The following is a 22,735-nucleotide window of genomic DNA, read 5'->3' as shown; positions in this document are numbered from 1 at the left end:
CAGTATGAATGTTCCATACTAAGCTTGGGAACCATAGCTGTATTTTCAAAAAGGTACATTAGAAACTGACCAAAGACATGTATAATTTAATAACTCTCCAGAAGTAAGATCACCTCAAAGGAAACATCTACTACTGTGCTGAGAAGAAAAGTCTTTGGAGTCAGGTAAACCAGGGTTTGATTCTTTAATTGTTCTCTAGCTGTGTGATCTTGGACAAGTTACTAGGCTTCTGTGGGACCTCCATTTCATCTGTAAATTAAGGATAATTCTTACCACATAGAATGTTGCTCTAAGGTTAGATGAGATAATGTGAATACAACTTCGGATACATAATAAACTGTCAATAATAATTGTTATGTAGAGTCTTTTATTTTTCATGCTTCGGAGATATTCTGGGTTCATGTCTAGACCACCACAATAAAGCAAATACTGCAATTAAGTGACTCAAATGAATTTTTTAGTTTCTCAGCGCATATAAAAGTTACATTTAAACATACTGTAGCCTTTTAAGTGTGCAAAAGAATATTGCAATAATTCACAAAGCAATGAACATATCTTAATTTAAAGAAATAATTTATTGTTAAAAAATAAAAATGATTATTGCAATAATTCATAAAGTAATGAATGTGTCTTAAATTTTAAAAAGTAATTTATTGCTAAGAATACTAATTATTATCTGAGATTTCAGGGAGCTGTAATCTTTATGCTGGTAGAGGGTCCTGCCGCCATGTCGATGGCCGCTACTGATCAGGGCGGTGGTTGCTGAAGGTTGGGGTGGCTGTGCCAATTTCATAAAATAAGGCACCAATAAAGTTTGCCACATCTATTGACTCAATGATTTCTCTGTAGCATGGGATGCTGTTTGGTAGCATTTTACCCACAGTAGAACTTCTTTCAAAGTTGGAATCCATCCTCTCAAACCCTGCCGCTGCTTTACCAACTAAGTTTATATCATGTTCTAAATCACTTTCTTTGCTCATCCGTAAGAAGCAACTCCTCATCTGTCACAGTTTTATCCTGACATCGCTGTAATTCAAATATAGTAATAATGAAAAACTTTGAAATATTGTGATAATTACCAAGCTGTGATGCAGAGACACAAAGGGAGCAAACGCTGTTGGAAAAATGGCACCAGCAGACTTGCTCGGCTACAGGGTCGCCACAAACCTTCAATTTGTAACAAACACAAGATCTGCAAAACGTCATAAGGTGAAGGTAATAAAAGAAGACATGCATGCAATTGGACTTCTGTGGGATCCATGAATTGGAAGCATATAATGAAGCAGAACAGACAGAACAACTGAACAATCAACATAAATATACAAAAACACACTAATGTGCTAAGTGTTCAAATGGAAAACAAAATAGGACAGGATAATAGTTAATTTAAATCTAATGTCACCCAGAGAAATGCCAGTAAGATAAGAGAAAACATAACATTTGAATTTAGTCTCAAAGAATAAATACATGTTTTCTAGGTAAATTAGAAGATAAATTTATATGTAAGAGTGTCATTTCAAAAACAGAAGGATAAAGAGCATGATCTGGGGAAAGATGGCATCAGTGTCATTGAGGTACAGTCTTGGTGAGAGGTGGAGGGGGTTGGGGAGATTAAAGCTTCATTTGGGACATATTATGCGGGTGCTGACGTAGAGTTGTCAATGTTTCTTTCAGATAGCCCTACCCAGATGAAGAATTATTGTATGCACATCTGTGTTTTAGGATAATGGCTTGGAGGCTCAGACTTTCCTCCATAAAGTGTACAAATCCTACTTTTTCTCTCAATAGACACACATTTTTAACAAGTTCATGAGTTACAAAAAGACAGGGAGAGCTTTCGTTTTGCAAATTAGTAATGATGAAGAAGAATGTTTTAAGTTGTTTGCCTTGAGGTTTAAAATACCCAGCCTTCCTTTTGGGCCTAGAAAAAGGACAAGTCCCCTCTCTTAAATGTCCCACCATAGAATCCACAACAAATCTGCTGGGTGTCTGTCACGTATTCAATTGCACCTGTAGAGAAAGAATCGATACACACAAAAGCAGTGGCCAGTGCCAAGAGGATTTATTCCACGTTAGGAAGGCAAGAAACTGTGCCATTGGTACACTGGAGAGCTTAAATTGGAGAAGAGCTTTTCATGTCTGCCTGAGCCATACTGGTGTTCTGTTAGGCATTTGTGATAATATCTGAGGAACATTTCTCCATTGGAGTTGTCCATTTATTATTGTACCAAAATAAGCTGTCAATTCCCCAGCAGTACTGCACGTGCTTCTGTGTTATGCAGTTGATTTCCTAACATACACACAGGGACTTTTCGACCTTTCCGAGTGTAAAAATTCATTATGGTAAATGGCTTTGTAAACTTATTATACAGTGGAGATTGCCTCAATAGTCATCAGAAGGCTACTGAAAAATTGATTTTTAAATTATAAACTGTGAGAAGATAATGCTACGCACCCTTCAGGCCTATTAGTCATTTTGCAAATGTAGCTTCATCAAAAGGACTGATTTAATATCTAATAATATGATACCACTGAGAACGAGTGACCAAGGTGACAAGTCTCATGATGTCCCAAATCAAATCCTTGGTATATCTGCCAGCCACACCAAACCTGATTGTACTGCTGCTTTTATTTCTGTTAATAGGACCATTATCCTTCTAGATATTCAAGCTTTAAACCTCAAAACTGTGCTTCAATTAAATTCCTCTCTCCCTTATCCCTTCAAAATCTGGTTGGTCACAAAGCCGTTATAGGTTAAAAAATACTATTTCTAAGATATCTCTGATTATATATATGTGTGTGTATATATATACACACACATATATATAGTATATATATGCTTGCCACCTGGTTTAAATCCTATTACCTATCTGGACTATTCCAGTAACTTATAACTTGTACTCTTGCCTTTAGGCTCTCTCCATTGGAGCCAAGCCACACACCGTTGCCATAGGAACTTTACTCCCTTCTCTCCCAGATCAAACACTCAGAAGGGACTCCCCTTTGCCTACAAGATAACTCATTAGCATAACATAGCAGACTGTCCAAAAGCTGTTTTCCAACTGCCTTTCAGTAAACCTTTCCGTTCACTGTCTATTCCTCCCTAAATAGGACCCTGCCATTGGTCTATTACCAGCATCATTTCGAGACTTTTTTGTGTTTACATTATGCCTATTAATAGGTAGTGATACTGCTTCCAACCTGAAAAGCTATAAAATTTGCTCCAAAATATTGCTGCATTTCGTGTGTTCTAGCTTGCATTACACACACGCATATACACACATACGTAAATTTATGCTGTGTTCTCCATAATACCAGTTTAAAGCTTTGTTCATAGGATCCAGTAGGAGGACACGGGGATTACTTTAAGGGAAGGTGGAGGCCTGGAGAGGACTAACGATAGCATAGCTCTTAGCACACCCACCCATTACTTCAATTCAATAGCTAGGATTTTATTTGTTTTATTTAATAAAGTATCATATAGTATTCAATTTTATTTTTTAGTTTCCACTCTTTCTTGTTTCAAAGTATAAGGGATTTCCTACACTGACCTCCTAAATATCCACATGGACAGAATCTCTCAGGATTCTCCAGAGTCAAACTTCATCAGAAAGGAGGTAGCTCTCCCCAAAACTCCGAATCCACTGTCCAAGTAGACAACAGATGGCTTTGACCCGACACCTCTAGACTGAGACCCTCACACTTCAGGCCTCTGACCACCAGCCTATTTATTTAGTCTTTTCACCATTGTCTTTCTGTCACCTTTTCCCCCTCTCTCTTGCATTAAAGTTTTTGATTGCTAGAATGAAGTTCTGCAAGTTTCTTCTCCTAACCCCGGTTGCGTAGGCAAATCTAGAGAAGGCCCACAAATGCATGGCATCAAGCCTGACTCATCTATAGACTCCAGAAGGGGTGGGATATATTCTCCTGGCTGACCCTAGCTGGGACAGAATCTGGTCTGAGAGGCATGATCCCAAGCCTTCCAATAATTGTCATGCCCATGCTTGTTTTTATCACAGTTCACTGTGTTTTCTCCTGATTCCTAAATGCTTTTGCACGGCTACTCACTCAACCAGTGACTGGAATTCCACTTACAATGACAAAAGCGGCAAGGAGTCCTGACAGCAGTCGCGCCCAGTTAGTCCGAGATCACAATGGACCCAAGAGAGGTAGCTATTTCAGAGGTCAGATTAGAGCAACCGTCTCCCTGTTGACCCAGAGGACAGCCCGGAAGAGAGCCTGAAAGACTAAGAATTTCTACGGTGGCACTAGCATTATTTTGACCCCCGGAGCTTTTTCTTCCCATCATTTCTAGAAATGAATTTAGCCCCTGTTACAGTTCCTACTCCACCTTACACCTAAACTGTCCAACCAGCAACTGCCAACTGCAAGAGTGATTCTTCCCTCTTCCAAAAACCATTTTGATCTACTATTCCTAAAACGAGCTGAATTTCAGGCTATGCCTCTGGCTAACGCTCTGTAAAAACTCCACCTTTCTTTCCCAAGGTAAAACACTACCTCAGAGCTCTCATGCCAAATTATTACAAATAAAGGCTCATGTTTAAAATGGCCTGGTTAATCTTCTCCTACATTATCTTGCTCAAATCAAATAAGAAAGAACTGGTAGAGGCCCAACTCACACTCAAGCTTTCTGCGGACCAGCAGATTCCTCCTACTGATACAAAACACTGAGTCAAGATCACAACTGTTACACGAACACAAAAAAGATAGAGAGATTTTTTTTCCTGGTGATATGCTACGGGGGGATGCTTAGAAAAAGACAAAAATCGGGCCTGACACTCTGGACACAAACATGTAAATGAGATATCCTTCTCAAAGGTGTGTATGAAACAAATGGGAAGAAGGACAACTTTTAGCAAGCAAGCTATGAAAATTTCACATCAGCCGAGTCCTATTTACAGTCACAGAGGATGAACACTATCCCCTCACTGAAACCCTTCATTTAAGAATTCTGCTTCTTTGTTTTTCCATGTGTAGAGAGAAGGAAGAACTCTGCCTTAGCATCCAGAATCGGTCAAAACAATGCTGACATTTCATTTCTTCAGGGATCGACAATTTATGCTCAAAGCCATGGAAATAAAGGTTAGAACACTCTTGCAGCTTGCTGGGAGGGTCGCTTGCTACTCAGAGCAGGAGCTCAGGGGAAGCTGCTGTCTAGAATCTTCTGTCATCTGACCCCTTCCCTATGACCCCACCACAACCAAGTAATAAAAAATACCAACTGTACAGCTCAGGGCGCTGTGGACAACTAAAGTTTCCTACCCTCAGGAAAACTGCTAGCAGCCGGGCAGGATAAACTGAGTGTGGTGGAATAGGTGTGTTCCTTGTATTAACAGATGCATTGCTTTTCATGGGATAAAAACTTTGATTTTCTGGCTTTGGGTCGCCTCGTATTATAAATAAAGAACCAAAGCACAGCACAGTTCAGAGAAGTAGGAAGTACTACGTTGAGGAGACTATACAGGATGCAGTTGGAAAGAAAGCACCTTCGGAAGAGATGAGAATGATGCTTAAGCCTTGGCGGACTGTAAGGAACAGTTAAGCACAGTTTTTCACAGTCGGAGAGGAGTAACATCTCTGGAATGGTGAGACGCACAAAAGGATAAATACTATTTATCACCTCTGCTTGAAACTATGGGGCACCTGGGTGGCTCAGTCGGATAAGCGTCTGATTCTTGATTTCACCTCAGGTCATGATCTCACCCTTCGTGAGTTTGAGCCCCGCCGTGGGCTCTGTGTTGACTGCGTGGAGGCTGCTTGGGCTTCTGTCTCTCCCTCTCTCTCTCTCTCTCTCTCTGCCCCTCCCCCACTTGTGCACATGCTCTCTCTCTCTCTCAAAATAATAAATAAATGAACTTAAAAAAAAAAAAGAAACTACAGATTGGTAAGCAGCCATATTGGCTGTTGCACTGGCCAATCCCCTCCTCAGCATCAAGACACTCATTCTTCAGCTGGTGAGTCCCTCTCTGGGTAAGGGCCTCGGGCCAAAGGGAGCTGCCTTGATCAAGGTAATAACTCCGTCCAGGGACACTGGGCACAGGGCATCCGTTGATTGGTGCCTTTATTTTAGCAGCGCCGAGTTTTAGGTGAAGGTATTTGGACATGTTGATCTCTTTTGCTCCGCCTGCATTATTAAAGAGTATTTTACCTGGGTATACATTTCTAGATTAAAAATATAATTCTGTTTTCCTTGAATGTCAAGTCTGCTAATACTATAATTGCTGTGAATCTGAAGATAATCCTTTTTTCTGGTAGCTTTTAAGAATTTTCTATTTTTATCCTTGATATTGTAATATTTCACCGCATTATGTCCATGTGTGGGTCTATTTTATCTACCCTACACGGCACTTGCATTAGCCAGTTACTGCACAAAGAAGACCCGGTGGTTTTCAACATCATTCACAGACACTCATGCAGCTACAGCTCATCTTGGGGTTAACTGACCTAATGGGACTTGGCAAGATGTAGCGCCCACTACAGTCTGGAACAAGATATAATACTCTCACAATATATAACAGCCCACATAGGGCAGGCTGAAGCCAGTCGTGCGATCAAATACAGAGTCAAGAAGTGCAGAGGCAGACTTTTCTCCTAAGCAGAGGGACTATACAGGACGACAAAGGGAAGGTTTCAATAAGGGGACGAGAATTCATTCCACCATAATCCTGTAGGTTATTCCCAAACTGAAAACCCTCCTGCCCACTTTAGTATAAATATTCTCAGACTTCATCCTTTAGAGTATCATTTCCATTCCCTCTCTTTTCATCCTCTGTAGCTTTCTTTAGAAATCTGTTGCAGACTGTCAAATTATACTCCAAGCCCCAATTTTATTTTTCATAATTTTTCTATTGACTCCATATCCCTTTTCTATACCTGAAAAGAAAATGAAATTCTACGAAGTATTTTTTCCTACTTTTTGGATATATAAAATTAACAGATTTATTTCAATTGCATTACTCATACAATAATATATTCTCAATCTACAGAAGTCTTGTGATGTACATAAAGTGAAATCATCTTCCAGCTTCTCCTGCCTCTACCCGGACTCTGAATGCTAATTCCCAATTAGAGTATATTTAGAGTATATTCATCTTTATGTATTTAGAGTTTGCTAGAATAATGTATATATACATGAACATATAGAAATACATTTTTGTTTTATGAAAACCTTTTTTTACACATGTAAATTATAAAGTACGTATCTTGGGGGGGCAGATCCAAGAATTGGACAGGCCCGCCCCCCCATGCAAGTGAAGTGCTCTGCTTCTTTTTTTTTTTTAACATTTATTTTGTTTTTGAGAGAGAGAGAGAACAAGCACGGGAGGGGCAAGAGAGAGAGGGAGACACAGAATCTGAAGCAGGCTCCAGGCTCTGAGCTGTCACCACACAGCCCAACACGGGGCTTGAACCCACACACACACAAACCACGAGATCATGACCTGAGCCAAAGTTGGTCGCTCAGCCGATTGAGCCATCCACGTGTCTCTGAAGCGCTTGCTTCTTACGCTTCCTTTGCTCTGTGGTAAACCTACCTGTCTATAAATACAGCGACCTCCTCTTTTTCACTGAAACATTTACATGGGATACATTTTCACTGCAAAATAATATACAGCTCACATAATTTATTTAAAATATTGCATATAACTTTTGTGTTAAGTCGTCATATTGTAGCTTTAGTAAAATTTTTGCCAGCGTTGTTGTTAACAGGTAAATATTTCTCTGGGATTTACAGGAAGAACCCTAGTCTTTGTATGAAAGATATACATATTTTCAATCTGAGTATATATTGTGAAAATATCTTCCAAAGAGACTGTTATAATTTACACACTTTTTCGACAAGGGGTAATATTGATAATTTTGCCCACTTTTAAACATTGCATTCGCCAGCATATCTTTGCTTTTAATGTTTTATTTATTTTTGAGAGAAAGACAGAGTATGAGTGGGAGAGGGGCAGAGAGAGAGAGGGGGACAGAATCTGAAGCAAGTTCCAGCCTCTGAGCTGTCAGAACAGAGCCCGATGCAGGGCTCGAACTTGTGAACTGTGAGGTCATGAGCTGAGCTGAAGTGGGACACTTAACCCACCGAGCCACCCAGGCATCCCCATTCCTTGGCATATCTTAATGCTGTGTATTCTATATTGATGAATTTGAATTTTTAAAATGTGTGTTTTTCTTTGTTAAAGAAGATAAAACTCTTGAGGGATGAGATGAAGAATAAAAATAAAATATATATCATTTAATGAACTTGAAAAACAAAACATTGAATGAGATAAGCCCCACTCTACTACATCAAAGACAATATGAAACAATGGAACCATTTATACATACACTTGGAATAATCTGGCATTATCTACTGACCTGATGATGAACGTGATCATAATTTTTCCAAAACAGTCCTAATTTACCTATTGTTCTGGCATCCTGTTCCATTTAGTACTAATGGTCTAGAGTACTGACCAGAGGATTATTCACCATCATTGCCCTTGCCAGCCACTTGGCTTACCAGCCAGCTGTTCCTAAAGCAGCATGCAGTCTGCAACATGTAAAAGCGATCAGGCCACCAATTAGTGGGTCAGTGGAAATGAAAGAAGTTATAGTTAAAATAGATATGAAATATACATAAAAAAGAGGCTGAGCCATCCTGCCAGAGAATTTCTAAGTAATCATCTGAATGCTTTTGCTACGGTACGTTTGGCATTTATCATAAACTGTACATCTATAAACTACTTTATTCGGTTGTTTGATGATATTCTTTTTATTTTGAAATAACCCCTTTCAGAATAAATGGCTCAAGAGTCAAAAGTTACATATAAAATGCAAGTAATGTAAACTGAAAAGTGAACTATGGGATTTTCATTTCTTAGAAAGCTGAAATGTACATTTTATAAACTGTTTACAGTATTTATGATTTCCTTACATGTTAAAGTGATACTGTTATCAGTATTTTTTTTTAAAAAACGATATAAGATAATCCTGTGGAAGGATAATCAATATCCACTTTAAAAGTTAGTAAATTCAGGGGCACCTGGGTGGCTCAGTCAGTTGAGCATCCAACTTCGGCTCAGGTGACGATCTCATGGTTCCTGAGTTCAAACCCTGTGTCGGGCTCTATGCTGACAGCTCAGAGCCTGTAGCCTGCTTCAGATTCTGTGTCTCAGTCCCTCTCTGCCCCTCCCTGACTCATGTTCTCTCTCTCTGTCTCTCTCTCTCTCAAAAATAAATACACATTAGGGGCGCCTGGGTGGTGCAGTCGGTTAAGCGTCCAACTTCAGCCAGGTCACGATCTCGCGGTCCATGAGTTCGAGCCCCGCGTCAGGCTCTGGGCTGATGGCTCAGAGCCTGGAGCCTGTTTCCGATTCTGTGTCTCCCTCTCTCTCTGACCCTCCCCCGTTCATGCTCTGTCTCTCTCTGTCCCAAAAATAAATAAACGTTGAAAAAAAAAATTAAAAAAAAAATTAAAATAAAAAAAATAAATAAATACACATTAGAAAAGATTTTTAATAAATAAATAAATGAATGAATTAATGAATAAATAAAATATGTAAGTTAGTTCATTTAACACAACTACCCCAAAAATGGTGACTTATCATACAAAACTGAGGAAGATGCATTTACAGGTAAAACACATACGCCTGTGAAGCATAACTCTTCATTCAGATCAAATGGGCTAAACACTTAAATAAACTTTTTCTATATCAAGGAGTTATGGTGAGTAATTACAAAATTAATTGGCACCTGTTAATGTGATGATTCCAGAAGTTTCATCAGATACTTCAAATAGAAATCAGTTAATTCCCATAGTATATTTATCATTGAATTTAAGGAGTCAAAGATTTTAGAAATTCATTCTGACAATGATGAAACATTCAACTTTATAATAAATCCTTTTGTGAGTTTATTAAAAGTTTAACACTAGGGGTGCCTGGGTGGCAAAATCAGTTGAGCATCCAACTCCTGCTTTTGGCTCAGGTCATGATCTCACAGTTCGAGGATTCGAGCCCCAAGCTGGGTTCCGTGTGGTGAGCATGGAGCCTGCTTGAGATTCTCTCTCTCCCTCTCTCTCTCTGCCCCTTCCCCACTTGCTTTCTCTCTCTCAAAATAAATAAGTAAATATTAAACAAAAAGTATAACACTAAAGATAAAACTGACTGCTTTATGGTGATAACAGAAATACAACTTTTGATGGAACAAACATTTCTATCATGGTAAACACAAAATTCTTGCGAAATTAACAAGCCTGGATAGCATAAATGTTCTCGGATCTGTGATGCATACAAAATTCATAACTGCATCTAAACAAATTGTAATATCCCAATGCCCTAGACAGAAGCTGTGGTTGTCAAATTTTACAACATACGTGATTTGAGTAAATTAACTATAAAGTCTTCATAATATTCTTGATGTTGAAAACCAAAAACATCTTTTGGCACCACAGTATGCACCACACAGTTATTTTAGAAATGTCTGAGACTTTGAAGAGTTAGTTGGTAAATCAACCTAAGTATACTACCATGAACTTTTTTTGTAAACAGGTCCTCTGAAGTTAGGGAGCCTTGTTTTTCTAACGCCAGTAAAAGTATTCAATTAAATTACTTAATAAATTTAGTATCAAGAATCTTGGAAACTTTTGCTGAATTAGTTATTGAAAACAAAGTGTACAGACAATCCCTAATTTATGATAGTTTGGCTTATAATTTTTTGACTCTGTGATGGTGTGAAAGTGATATGCATTCAATAAAAAACATACTTCAAATTTTGAATTTTGATCCTTTCCCCGGTGAGTGACATGTGGCATGATACCCTCTCGTGATGCCGAGTGACGACATCTGGCAGGCAGCCACACCATCACGAGGGTGATCGACTGTTACACTTGACCATTGTGCATCCATACAGCCGTTCTGTTCTTCACTTTCAGTACAATATTTAATATGTCACGTGAGATACGCATCACTTGATTATAATACCAGCTTTGTGTTAGATATTTAGGCCAACTGTAGACTAATGTAAGTGTTCTGAGTGTGTTTAAGGTAGGCTGGGCTAAGCTATGATGTTTGGTTAGTTAGGTGTATTCAATGCGTTTTTGACTCATGGTATTTTCAACTTGTGGGTTTATCAGAACATAACCCCATCGTAAGTCAAGGAAGATCTACACAAACAAAAACACATAATAAGGTCAAGAGAGAAAATGAATAAATGAAACAAAGAGCATCTACTTATTCATAAAATCTCATTTTTAAATTATATAATTCCTTTCTATAAAATATTGCCTTGCAGGAGGAAATGTTTCATGGAGTTTCTACTTTTAACAGGATACGTATGTATCTTTTTTACTAGAAAGGAATGAAATTAAGAAGGCCTATAATTTTGCAACATAAACAATGTGAGGGTTTTTTTTACTAATCAAACTATTTGGAAAAAGGAAAAGATTCTTAATAGAGCACCAAAAACAATATCTGTGAAATATTTAGTGTATAATATTGAAATTTTCCAATAAAAAATATCCTCCAGTGACCAAAAGTTGTTCTGAGTTTAGATTTATGTTAGTCCTTTCAGATAGAATATCTTGTATCACTTATACAGAAGAGTGTAAAATTTAGATTCATTAACTAAATTAACTAATTATTAATCATATCAATTATACAGAAGAGTGGAAAATTTAGATTTATAAATAAAATTTCAAGGAACACATAGCAAGTGTGGGAGAAATCTGAAAATATTAAGACTACATTAAAAATACATTCAACATGCAAACAGTGACTGATTAATGAACTTTTTAATATTATTTTACCTAAATCTAAGATTATTTTGCAAAATTCATTTAAGTGCTTAAATATAAATATAAAGGCATTTTTCAATTTTATTCATTCTACACAGATATTATCCTTATTCTTCAGAACTAATTTGTTTCTAAAAACCATTTAGGACAGGACTATTTAATTTGTCAACTAATGTACTATAACCAATTTGTCAGTCAATAAATGTCACAAAACTTAAAATTATAAAATGTTATTTGTTTTAGAACACCTTTAACTTTCCAAGTGTCCTGGTGTCTATAATAACTTACATAGTAATACTGCCTATGACTGAGTAATGTCATTCTTATTATTTCCCCAGAAGAATTCATGCACAGAAACACCAAGTGATAGATTCAAAGACGTTCACAGCTACATTATGAGGTTAAAATAAAAAACAATCCAATTGCTTTAATTGTATGAAAAACAGGAAAGTTGTTTGGAGAGTATATCCTAAGAGTTGTCAACACAGGTGAAACTTTTTTCCTTTTTTCTTTTATTCTTTCTTTCTTTTAAATTGTATCCATATGAGATGTTGAATGTTGGCTGAATCATCTCACAATATGTGTAAATTTAGTCATCATGCTATAAACTTATACAGTGATGCGTGTCAGTCATTTCTCAGTAAAACTCGGGGTGGGGGGAATCCAATTGCTCAAAACTAGAAGGATGAATATAGTTTGTTATAGATTGCTATACTACTAATGAAAATAAAACAATGCAACAACAGTGAATCATACCGACATAAAACTGAGGAGAGGGAGACATACATAAGGGGATACATACTCTATGAACACACTCGCAAAACATCCCAAACATATTAAACTGTCATTATTAGCCAGATATTCACAGGAGGCGAAACTCTAAAGAAATTTCAAAGGTGTTGTTACTTATAAGGAGAAGAAAGAATCAAGAAAAGAATCAAGGCTTCAGGGATTTTACAAATATTCTCTTTCTTGATCCTGATGGAGTTTAGACAAATATTTCCCTTATAATAACTCATAAAGCCTACATTTGGATTTCATTTGTTTTACTGTGTGTCAATTTTTCATTTAAAAAAGGTATACAGACAAACATTCTGAAAAACATTTAAAAAATTTTTATTCGGTAGCCTCCTTTTATCATTTGCTGGAGTAGTCGTACTTTTGAAATACAAAGCTGAATTATAAAACATAGCTACATCAAGGTGATTTTCCTAATCTGAGTGAGCATGTGTGTGTATGTATGAGTTGTGTTTATTTGTATGTGTTTGTAGGTGTGTGTGTGTGTGTGTGTGTGTGTGTGTGTGTGTGTGTCTACATGTGCATTTGCATGAGAGACTGGTTTGTATGCTTTGGGGTAAGGTAAGGATACATTTTTTGGCATGGGATAATATGATTATCACAGAAAGATTAAGATGAACTAAGAATTTGAAATTGGAAACCCCAAACAGAAAATTTCAAGTAAATGGAATAAAAGAAATAAATATATTGCTTTCATCAAGTTTGGTGTTGTAAAATACATACTTTAATATTAGCTTATTCCCAGATTTTTGTTTTCCCAGTGTGTGGTTCATGCAACTATAATGACTTTGTGAAAATAGAGCCCTCAGCTAGTAGAGAAAGAGCTCCACCTGTTATTCTCTGATTATTCTCATTCCGTACTGCTTTTCACTGCCTCCTTATGAGTATTATCCCCAAACAAAAACAAGAAACACCTGCTGTATTATACACAATTTTCAATCAATTCATCAGTAGTGTTAGCATAAAAGAAAGAAATCAAGCAAATTATTAGCCTGTTTGGGAACTGGGAGAACAGATTTAAAGGATGTGAGTATTTTCCTTTTGAAATAATTTGCTTTCTTCGCCTTTTGTAATTATGGAGCACCAAATTCTTTTTGCCTTGCCAGTTACAATTTTCATCATTGTCTTTTATAATATTTATTGAAAAAGTCCCTGAATATTGGGCACCACCAAATACAAAGACACACACACACACACACACACACACACACACACACCCCATCCCATATACACAGGTAACATGGCCAGCATTTTCTACAAGATACAGGTTTCATTATAATCATTCTGCCATTCCCTCAAATTCTGAATTCACTTGCTTAACCCATTCAACCTTTAATTTGGCACTTTGATTCTCAGGTAGCAAAACTCACTTAAATTAAACAAAGACTTATTGATTGTTACATAATCTATTGGATAAATGTGCAAACTCTGAAGCTTACAGATCTGGCTTTATATAGTAGCTCAAAATATAATTAACTGTGTATGATTGAGGCACATTAGTTACCTCTATACAATTCCATCTCCTTAACCTATAAAGTGGTCATATTATCCTGAGATAAAACTTTAGTAATGTAGAAACTAGCTATCAAAATCAACAAAAATGAAGTCATTATTAGAAAGGTAGTCAATTAATGTTATTGAGCAACTGTCACACCCCAGCTTTGTCTAGTAATGTATATATTTGGTGACATGTTTTTTTGTTGCTTGGTGTTACCCTAAATGAATGGAATGCAAACCAAAATATTTCTAGGATTACATCAGATTTTGTGTATCTATTGCAATAAGTTGAAAAAATAATAAATAATTGGACTTTATCGCCAAAACAAGTTGCTTGGATTACATTTTTGTATAATCAAATGCACAGGCAAGTGCAAACCATTTGTCAAAATTTTAAATACAGGACAGCAAATGACTTCACTACCCCTCATCTCTCTCCAGGATGGAAAGCCTAGGGAAGACATACAACCTATTTTTATTCTATAGAATTGGCTGAGAAAAGAAGGGACGGAGGGAGGGAGGGAGGGAGGGAGGGAGGAAGGAAGGGAGGAAGGAAGGAAGGAAGGAAGGAAGGAAGGAAGGAAGGAAGGAAGGAAAGAATGAAGTCAGGAAGGAAGGAAGGAAGAAGGAAGGGAGGAAGGAAAGAAAAAGATAGTATTTTTTTAATTTTTAAAATCTTTGGAGGTTCATTTTATAAATATCTATAATGATCTCTCCATGGGACAGTAAAGTTAAAATAGTTGTTTGTGAATTCTATTACCATGTTCAAGGCACATTTTGAGTTTGAAAATTTCTGATGTGATCTTTCTAGTCATATGGGATATTTACCATAATAGTCTAAGTTAGTAGTACCTCTATTCCCTTGTACAACACAATAGATCCATAAAGGGGCACAAGTTTGGGGCGCCTGGGTGGCTCAGTCGGTTGAGCGACCGACTTCGGCTCAGGTCATGATCTCATGGTTTCTGAGTTGGAGCCCCACATCAGGCGCTGTGCTGATAGCTAGGAGCCTGGAGCCTGCTTCAGATTCTGTGTCTCCCTCTCTCTCTGCCCCTTCCCCACTCATGCTCTGTCTCTCTCTGTCTCAGAAATAAATAAACATTAAAAAATTTTTTTTTAAAAAAAGACACAAGTTTGGGTACCAGGTAAAGGGAGTTCACTGGAGGAATGTAAGCAATCTGATGGATGAAGACCACGAAGACCTGACCAATGGCTGAGAGCAAAGACGTAACTTTTCACTTCCCCATATCTGTGAGAACAAGTCCCGATGAATTCCTTAAGATTGGTGTTTTTCTTCTCTGAAACAGATGGGAGAAATACAGTGATAGGAGTATGGTCTGCTTTTTTATTTGAAAAGTGAATTTGCTACACTTAGGGAAATTATGGGTTTGATGCTCAGGACTGTGGCCACTGAGACCCCAGTGCAGATACAAATTAATGTCTTGTCACAGTCTGAGGCATGGCTAATGGACTGACCTGGCCTGAGGGCCCAGAGAAGTAAGAATGCACATGTATTAATGGAAAAAGAGAGCAAATGTGAAGCAATATGGAATCCAATGTTCTGACCTTATACTTGAAAAGAAGAAGGTATTGAAGTGTTAGCAATTCTGGTGAAGTCATGGCAAAAGAATACTTTGACCCTATTGTTTATGCATGATCCCAAAGAATGAACCTCTAACCTCAGTCCACAAGAGGTACAGCACTCAAGGGAGCAGTCAGATGTGGCTGGTGTCTAATCCTTGAACCAACAGGTCCTGGATTACCCATCATACAAAGGCTCATCTATCTCACTGAGAAAAAATATCAGCCTTCAGGAAATTAGCCAGACCTTGCTCTCTCTGTCATATAGAGGTGAGAAGTTGTCTGTTTTCTCTCCAGTTTTGTTGGTTCACAGTCCTCATTCACTTATTTAACAAATGTATACTTAGAAATGACCATACATAGGCTTTGATTTAGGTATTCAATTGCAGATGAAACAGACATATTCTTTGTTAGAGTTTACTGTCTAGAGGAAGAAAGAAATAACATACAAGAGGGTGCCCCAGTGGCTCAGTCGATTAAGCTCAGGTCATGGTCTCACGGTTCATAAGTTTGAGCCCCGCATCGGGCTCTGTGCTGACAGCTCAGAGTCTGGAGCCGGCTTCAGATTCTGGGTCTCCCTCTCTCTTGGCCCTCCCCCACTCACTGCGCATGCTTTCTCTCTCTCTCAAAAATAAACAAACATTAAATTTTTTTTAAAAAAAGAAATAACACACAAGTAAACAATCAAACAAAAATATGAAATGATAATCTGAGAATGATAGTACAGTAAAGTCGAATTAGACATCTTAACAATATAAATTATTCCAATTCATGAGTATGGTATATCTTTCCATTTTCTGTGTCATCTTCAATTTCTTTCATCAATGTCTTATAGTTACAGGGTACAGGTCCTTCACCTCCTTGCTAAAATTTATTCCTAGGCATCTTATTCTTTTCAATACAATTGTAAGAGGGGTTGTTTATTTAATTTCTTTTTCTGCTAGTTCACGCAACAGACTTCTGTACATAATTAATAATTAATTAAAGTCTTCAACTTTACTGAACTCACTGGTTAGTTCTAATAGTTTTTTTGGTTGAATGAAAAGAAGTTTTAGTTTGAATGTTATTAATTTTTCAAAGATTCTCTTAATTTGTTATGCTTCTTTATATAGTCTAGAGAATCCCACACTCCCCCAAGATTTTCTGATAAAATTTTTAAATTCTGTTCTTTACATTTGTCTTTAACCTAACTGGAATTTATTTTTGTGAATTGTATGAAATAAAGATACCACGAAATAATTCTCTTTTTAATTTTTTTAATATTTATTTATTTTTTGAGAGAGACAGACAAAATGCGAGTGGGTTAGGGGCAGAGAAAGAGGGAGACACAGGATCTGAAGCAGGCTCTAGACTCCGAGCCATCAGCATAGAGCCCAATGCAGGGCTCAAACTCACGAGCTGTGAGATCATGACCTGAGCCGAAGTCGATCGCTCAACCAACTGAGCCAGCCAAGCGCCCCATAAATAATTCTTTTTTTAATAGGAATTTTTATGTTTATTTATTTTTGAGAGACAGAGCATGATCGGGGAGAGACAGAGAGAGAGGGAAACCCAAAATCTGAAGCAGTCTCCAGGCTCTTAGCTGTCAGCACAGAGCCTGACATGGGTATCAAACTATAGACTGTGAGATCATGACCTGAGCCAAAGTCAGATGCTTAAGCGACTGAGCCATCCAGGTGGCTTCCCATTAAATAATTCTTTTAGAATGCTATTCTTCCCCCCCCCCCCCCGAGTATTATTCTTGAACAGTCTGCCCAGTAACTATTGATCTGCAATACCATCTCATTCATATGTGTCCATGAATCTGATTTTGGGTTTTTTTCCGTTCCATTTTCACTTTTCTTATCATTTAACCGAAAGCATACTGCCTTAATTGCTACAAATACACACACACACCAAGTACAAATGCTCCCCCTACTCACTGTTAAATATACATTTTAGAATCAGCTTTTCAAATTGAAAAAAAAACGTATATATATAATTCTCATTCTTGTTGGAATTACACAGAACTGATGTAATGTTTTCAGAAACATTGACAAAGGTATGACACCTAATGAGCATTTTATGTCTCTTCAGTCCATTTCAATCTTATTTATCATCTTTCTTTTTTTTTAAACATTTTTATTTATTTTTGAGAGAGAGACTGCAAGCAGAGGAGTGGCAGAGAGGAGGCAGAGAGAGGATCTGAAGCAGGCTTTGCGCTGACAGCACTGGGCCCAATGTGGGGCTCCAACTCATGAACTGCAAGATCGTGACCTGAGCCAAAGTCGGACACTCAACCGACTGAACCACCCAGGTGCGCCTGATTTACCATCTTTCATCGAGGCTTCCCAATTTTCTCCATAAAGCTCTACATAACTTTGTCATATATATTCATAGGTACTTATAGTTTTTACTATGCAAAATAGACTTTTTGTTGAGTACTGTTTACAAACTTCTAATAGCATTCAGGTATAACCTTTGGTACTTTTGGATTCTTCTGTCCTTGCTCTGCTAGGTAAAATTTTTCTTTGGAGAAACGAAGTTCATTATTTAATATTGCTATTCCTTTCAGTATATTTGCTATTTTACTAATGGTATGTAAGTCCTGCAGAGTTTCTCTTGGAAGTCTTCTCACATCTGTTCCTTCTTCATGCCCATCCAGCCTGCACACAGTAGTACTTTCTTACCCCAGGCCCCCATTACATCAAGACTGAATTTCCAGAATATCTTCTCAAATCTATCTATGGTCTACTGCTCAACAAACCCTAATCTAGCCCATACAGAACTTCTTAATGAATAAAATGGGCCTTATTCCCTAATTTAAAAAAATGTTCAATGGGTAAAATTCACATCCTATTAGATTTTCCCTCTCATTTAACCTCCTCAAGAAGAGCTTCTACAATTTATACTTCTAATCTGTTTCTGTCTCTGTATCCTTCTCTCCCATCAAGCCAGCGGGCATCTTCACCATCTCTGGCTCCTACTCCAACATGCCACATTCGTTCATATCTCTGAATGCTTCTGTCTTAAGCATTTGTCCCTGCCCATACTTCCCATATGAAAAAAAAAAATACTCTTACCTTCGAAATCCAAGTTAAGCCCCATTTTGATTTGAGGTTTTCTCCTGTTATAAAACCCACATTCATAGCTCACTATTCTGAATTCCTTAGTAATGATTCTACACATGCTTATGTTGTCAGAAGAGTATATAATGTGCTGTTTTCATGTTTTTATGTTTCATCTATCAACAGTAATGGATTGAATTTGTAACATGGTCAGATACTGTTTCTGCAACCAAACCTCTTTGGTATGTTTCAAATGGGACTTTTGCATCCCAAAAGTAAATGCATCAACCTAAAAAGTAGTAGCTGCTCAGTGAATACTTGTTTATTAATTTCCCTTATTTACTGTTCACTTCCTGCAATAGAGTAACTGTGCACATATTAAACATATAATGTACATATTTATGTGCATTATGTACCTCCCCTGAAGGCAAAGTGAGTAAGCATTTTTTCTCTCTCTAATTTAGGACGTTTTATAAAAATTATAGGGTTTCTATGGAAAAATATGTATATGGTACAATGAAAATGCCAGAAACTTATACAGATTTTGTCTGATTTGCCTATCTTTATTAATATGGCTTGCCTTATTCCAAATCAACTTAACAGAATAAGAATTCGGAATAAATCCAGAATAAAGCATCAGCACTTTGGTGTTAACATTAAGTGAGCTAGCTATGTTAACACTTCCTTACAAGTATACATTACTTATTTCTTTCTCATAAGCCTATTAATAAAGGGGATATATGCCTGTGATTGTCAAACACCTTATTTATAAAAAAGAATATTTTAGGTTAGCATCTTACAGGTAACTAACCATTTATAAGGTACCATTTCTACAGCTCACCAATTTACTTAGTAATCAATTAATTTGCTTCCACCCACCTCCTTTCAAGACTGCAGTATTTCTAACTTCATCTACAGCTTGATCTCTTTGAACTTGAAGTGTGAAAGGTTGACATGACTAGAGCCATTTTAAAATAAAATCGGAGCAGCCACTGCAGAGAAACCGCCTTACTCACCTTTGTTTGAACTGGGTCAAAACCTTTGGACTGAGCAAAATGGCAATTGTTTTAAGCGATTGCTTGAGAAGTCAATATGAGACAAGGGACATTCTGGTCACAAGACTGATGGTTGTGGAGTTTCAAAAGATAAAATCAGTAGTCAATGCCTAACCAGAGTTAACTTGTTACCATCCAGAGAAACGTTTTTTTTCTTTTTTTCTTTTCTTCAACTTATGTGATTGCCGCCCCCCCCCCCTTTCTTTAACTCATAAAACACCCTTGCCTCCACCCTAGAAGCAGGAGCACTATTTGGGTAACCACCTGAATCTGAGCTCCCTAAATTTCCATACATTAACTGCAAATAAACACTCATTTGTCTCTCATTGTGGCTTTTTATTTTCAGGTTTACCAAGTAAAGATTGGAAGCAGCCATTAATGATACAACACTCAGAATAAACTCCCTAAATGAACGATTTTGTAATTCCAAATACAGAAGTCTGTAGTTTTTTTTTTAATGTTTATTTATTTTTGAGACAGAGAAAGAGAGAGAGTGGTGGAGGGGGAGAGAGAGAGGGAGACACAGAATCCGAAGCAGGCTCCAGGCTCTGAGCTGTCGGCACAGAGCCCTACTCTGGGATCGAACCCACGAACTGTGAGATCATGACATGAGCCAAAGTCAGACACTTAATCCACTGAGCCACCCAAACGCCCATAGAAGTTTGTAATTAAATTGAATGACAAATATTTGAACAAATGAAGGTAAAATAATCCATTTCTTCCATACATTTTATTTCAGGGAAGTAGAATATGCTAAAAATGGATGTTTCCAATTATAGGTCCTATTATTCCAGGAAATATGGACATAGATAGCTGATTAAGCTCAGAAAAATACCCTTACAAGTACCGAGAATTTAAAAACTATCAGTTCTCTCAACAGCTTCCTGTAATCTAAGCTTATTTTCTTCCAGAATGTCAATACTATGATATTTCATCTTTTTTTTTCTTGCCAGTAAATAATTTCTTTTACTATTATGGATAGTAAACATCTCCTGCCACTTTCCTCCTGCCTTTCAAAACAATAAGCCATCTAAAAAAGACATAAAAACTATAATAAATCACCTTTGAGAAATTCTGACAAAAACAAAGTTTGAGCAATTGCTTAACTAAAAGCTTCATCAGAGTTTTCTGCCTGTGGATGATGCTGGGTAAGCATCCTTGAAGTCTCCCCTCCCACTGCCATCATATCTAAGTTAGAGTCTCCCGAAGAGCCCCAATAGCTGTAGAAGCTCTTCATTGGAGGTTTGAGCTTTGAAGAAACTGATGAGAATCTGAGGAGCCATTGTGATCAAGGAGGAACGCTCATAGACTATGTGGTAATGAGAGATCCAAGTGCCCCAGAGGCTTTGGATTTGTCAGCTACGCCATTGTGGAGGAGGTGGATACAGCCATGAATGCAAGGCCACCCAAGGTAGATGGAAGAGCTGTGGAACCAAAGAAGGCTCTCTCAAGAGAAGACTCTCAGAGACCCAGTGTCCACTTAACTGTGGAAAAGATTTCTGTTGGTGGCATTAAAGAAGACACTGAAGAACATCATCTAAAAGGTTATTTTGACATATGGGAAAACTGACGCAGTTGAAATCGTAAGTGACCAAGGCAGCAGCAAGAAGAAAGGCTTTTCTTTTGTACTATTTGATGTCCATGACTCCATAGACAAGACAGCCATTCAAAAATACCATACTGTGCATGACCACAGCTGTGAAGTAAGGAGAGCTCTACCTAAGCAGGAGATGACCGCTGCTTCATCCCGGCAAAGAGGTTGAAGTGGTTCTGGAAACTTGGATGGTGGCCATGGTGGTGGTTTTGGTGAGTATGACAACTGTGGTCAAAGAGGAAACTTGAGAGGGCAGGGTGGCTTTGGTGGCAGTTGAGGTGGTGGTGGATATGGTGGCAATGGGGATGGCTATACCAGATTTGGTAATGCTGGAAGCAACTCTGGAGGTGGCAGAGGCTATAATGATTTTGGCAATGACAGCAATCACTCTTCAAATTTTGGACCCATGAAAAGAGAAGATTTTGGAGGCAGAGGTTCCGGCCCCTTGGGTGGTGGAGGCCAATACTTTGCCAAACCACAAAACCAAGGTGGCTGTGGCAGTTCCAGCAGCAGTAGCAGCTATGTCAGAAGCCGAAGGTTTTAATTACTGCCAGGAAACAAAACTTAGCAGGAGAGGAGAGCCAGAGAAGTGACAGGGAAGCTACAGGTTACAACAGGTCTGTGGGCCCAGCCGAACATAGTGGTGGTGAGGCCTAGCTGCTACAAAGAAGACATGTCTTAGACAGTACTCCTGTATACGGGCACAAAACTCGAGGACTGTATTTGTGACTAACTGTATAATAAGACATTTTAGTTTCTATTCTGTGGAAAGTATAAAGCTTTCCAACAAAGGGTTTTAATACAGATTTATTTTTGCACCCATGGTATTAATTGCTAAATGTAATAGTCTAATCAGGATATGAATAGATTGTATCTTTTTACATAAATAAATAAATAAATAAAGTTTTATCAGAGATTTTAATATTTTAATATGCCTTATGAAATTTCAGAAGGGACAACACTCTGTACAGGATTTCCTGAAAATCTATAAACATGGGACTGAAGGACAGAAAATTTTCCATCCCAAGATATGGCTCTTTGGCATACTGATTATTTTAAGCCGGTTATTGTTTTCTAAGTGAGCTCTACATCCAACCTGGGGCTTGAACTCATGTTCCTGAGATAAAGAGCTGCATGTTCTACCCACTGACCAGCTAGGCGCCCCTTAAGCCGCTTATTTTTAAGAAACTGCAGACACAAGAGAAGCTCTGAAAACTGAGTAGAAGTCACACTTTTGTTAAAAGAAAAATACATTTATAAGAGAAATCTCCAGTTGTAAGGATGTCTCCCCCACTATACCTGGAAACGGGAATGACTCAACGTATAGAAATTTATCTATGGAGAAGGCAATGACTTCAATCTATGC

The 22,735-nt window shown here is 37.7% G+C and overlaps 1 protein-coding gene and 1 pseudogene across 1 annotated transcript in view; one reads left to right on the top strand and one right to left on the bottom strand.

Annotated features, from left to right (window-relative positions):
• LOC147575771 (uncharacterized) overlaps nucleotides 1–22,735 on the bottom strand; it is a 400,913-nt gene that overhangs the window by 342,017 nt on the left and 36,161 nt on the right. The window lies entirely within an intron of this gene.
• On the top strand, nucleotides 1,126–22,096 carry LOC112851516 (heterogeneous nuclear ribonucleoprotein A1-like; annotated as a pseudogene).

This window comes from Puma concolor, chromosome D2, assembly GCF_028749965.1.
Source record: "Puma concolor isolate L17-30 chromosome D2, mPumCon1.1.hap2, whole genome shotgun sequence".
Lineage (NCBI taxonomy): Eukaryota > Metazoa > Chordata > Mammalia > Carnivora > Felidae > Puma > Puma concolor.
Note: the sequence above shows the minus strand (reverse complement) of the source record. Positions and strands in the feature narration are given on the sequence as shown.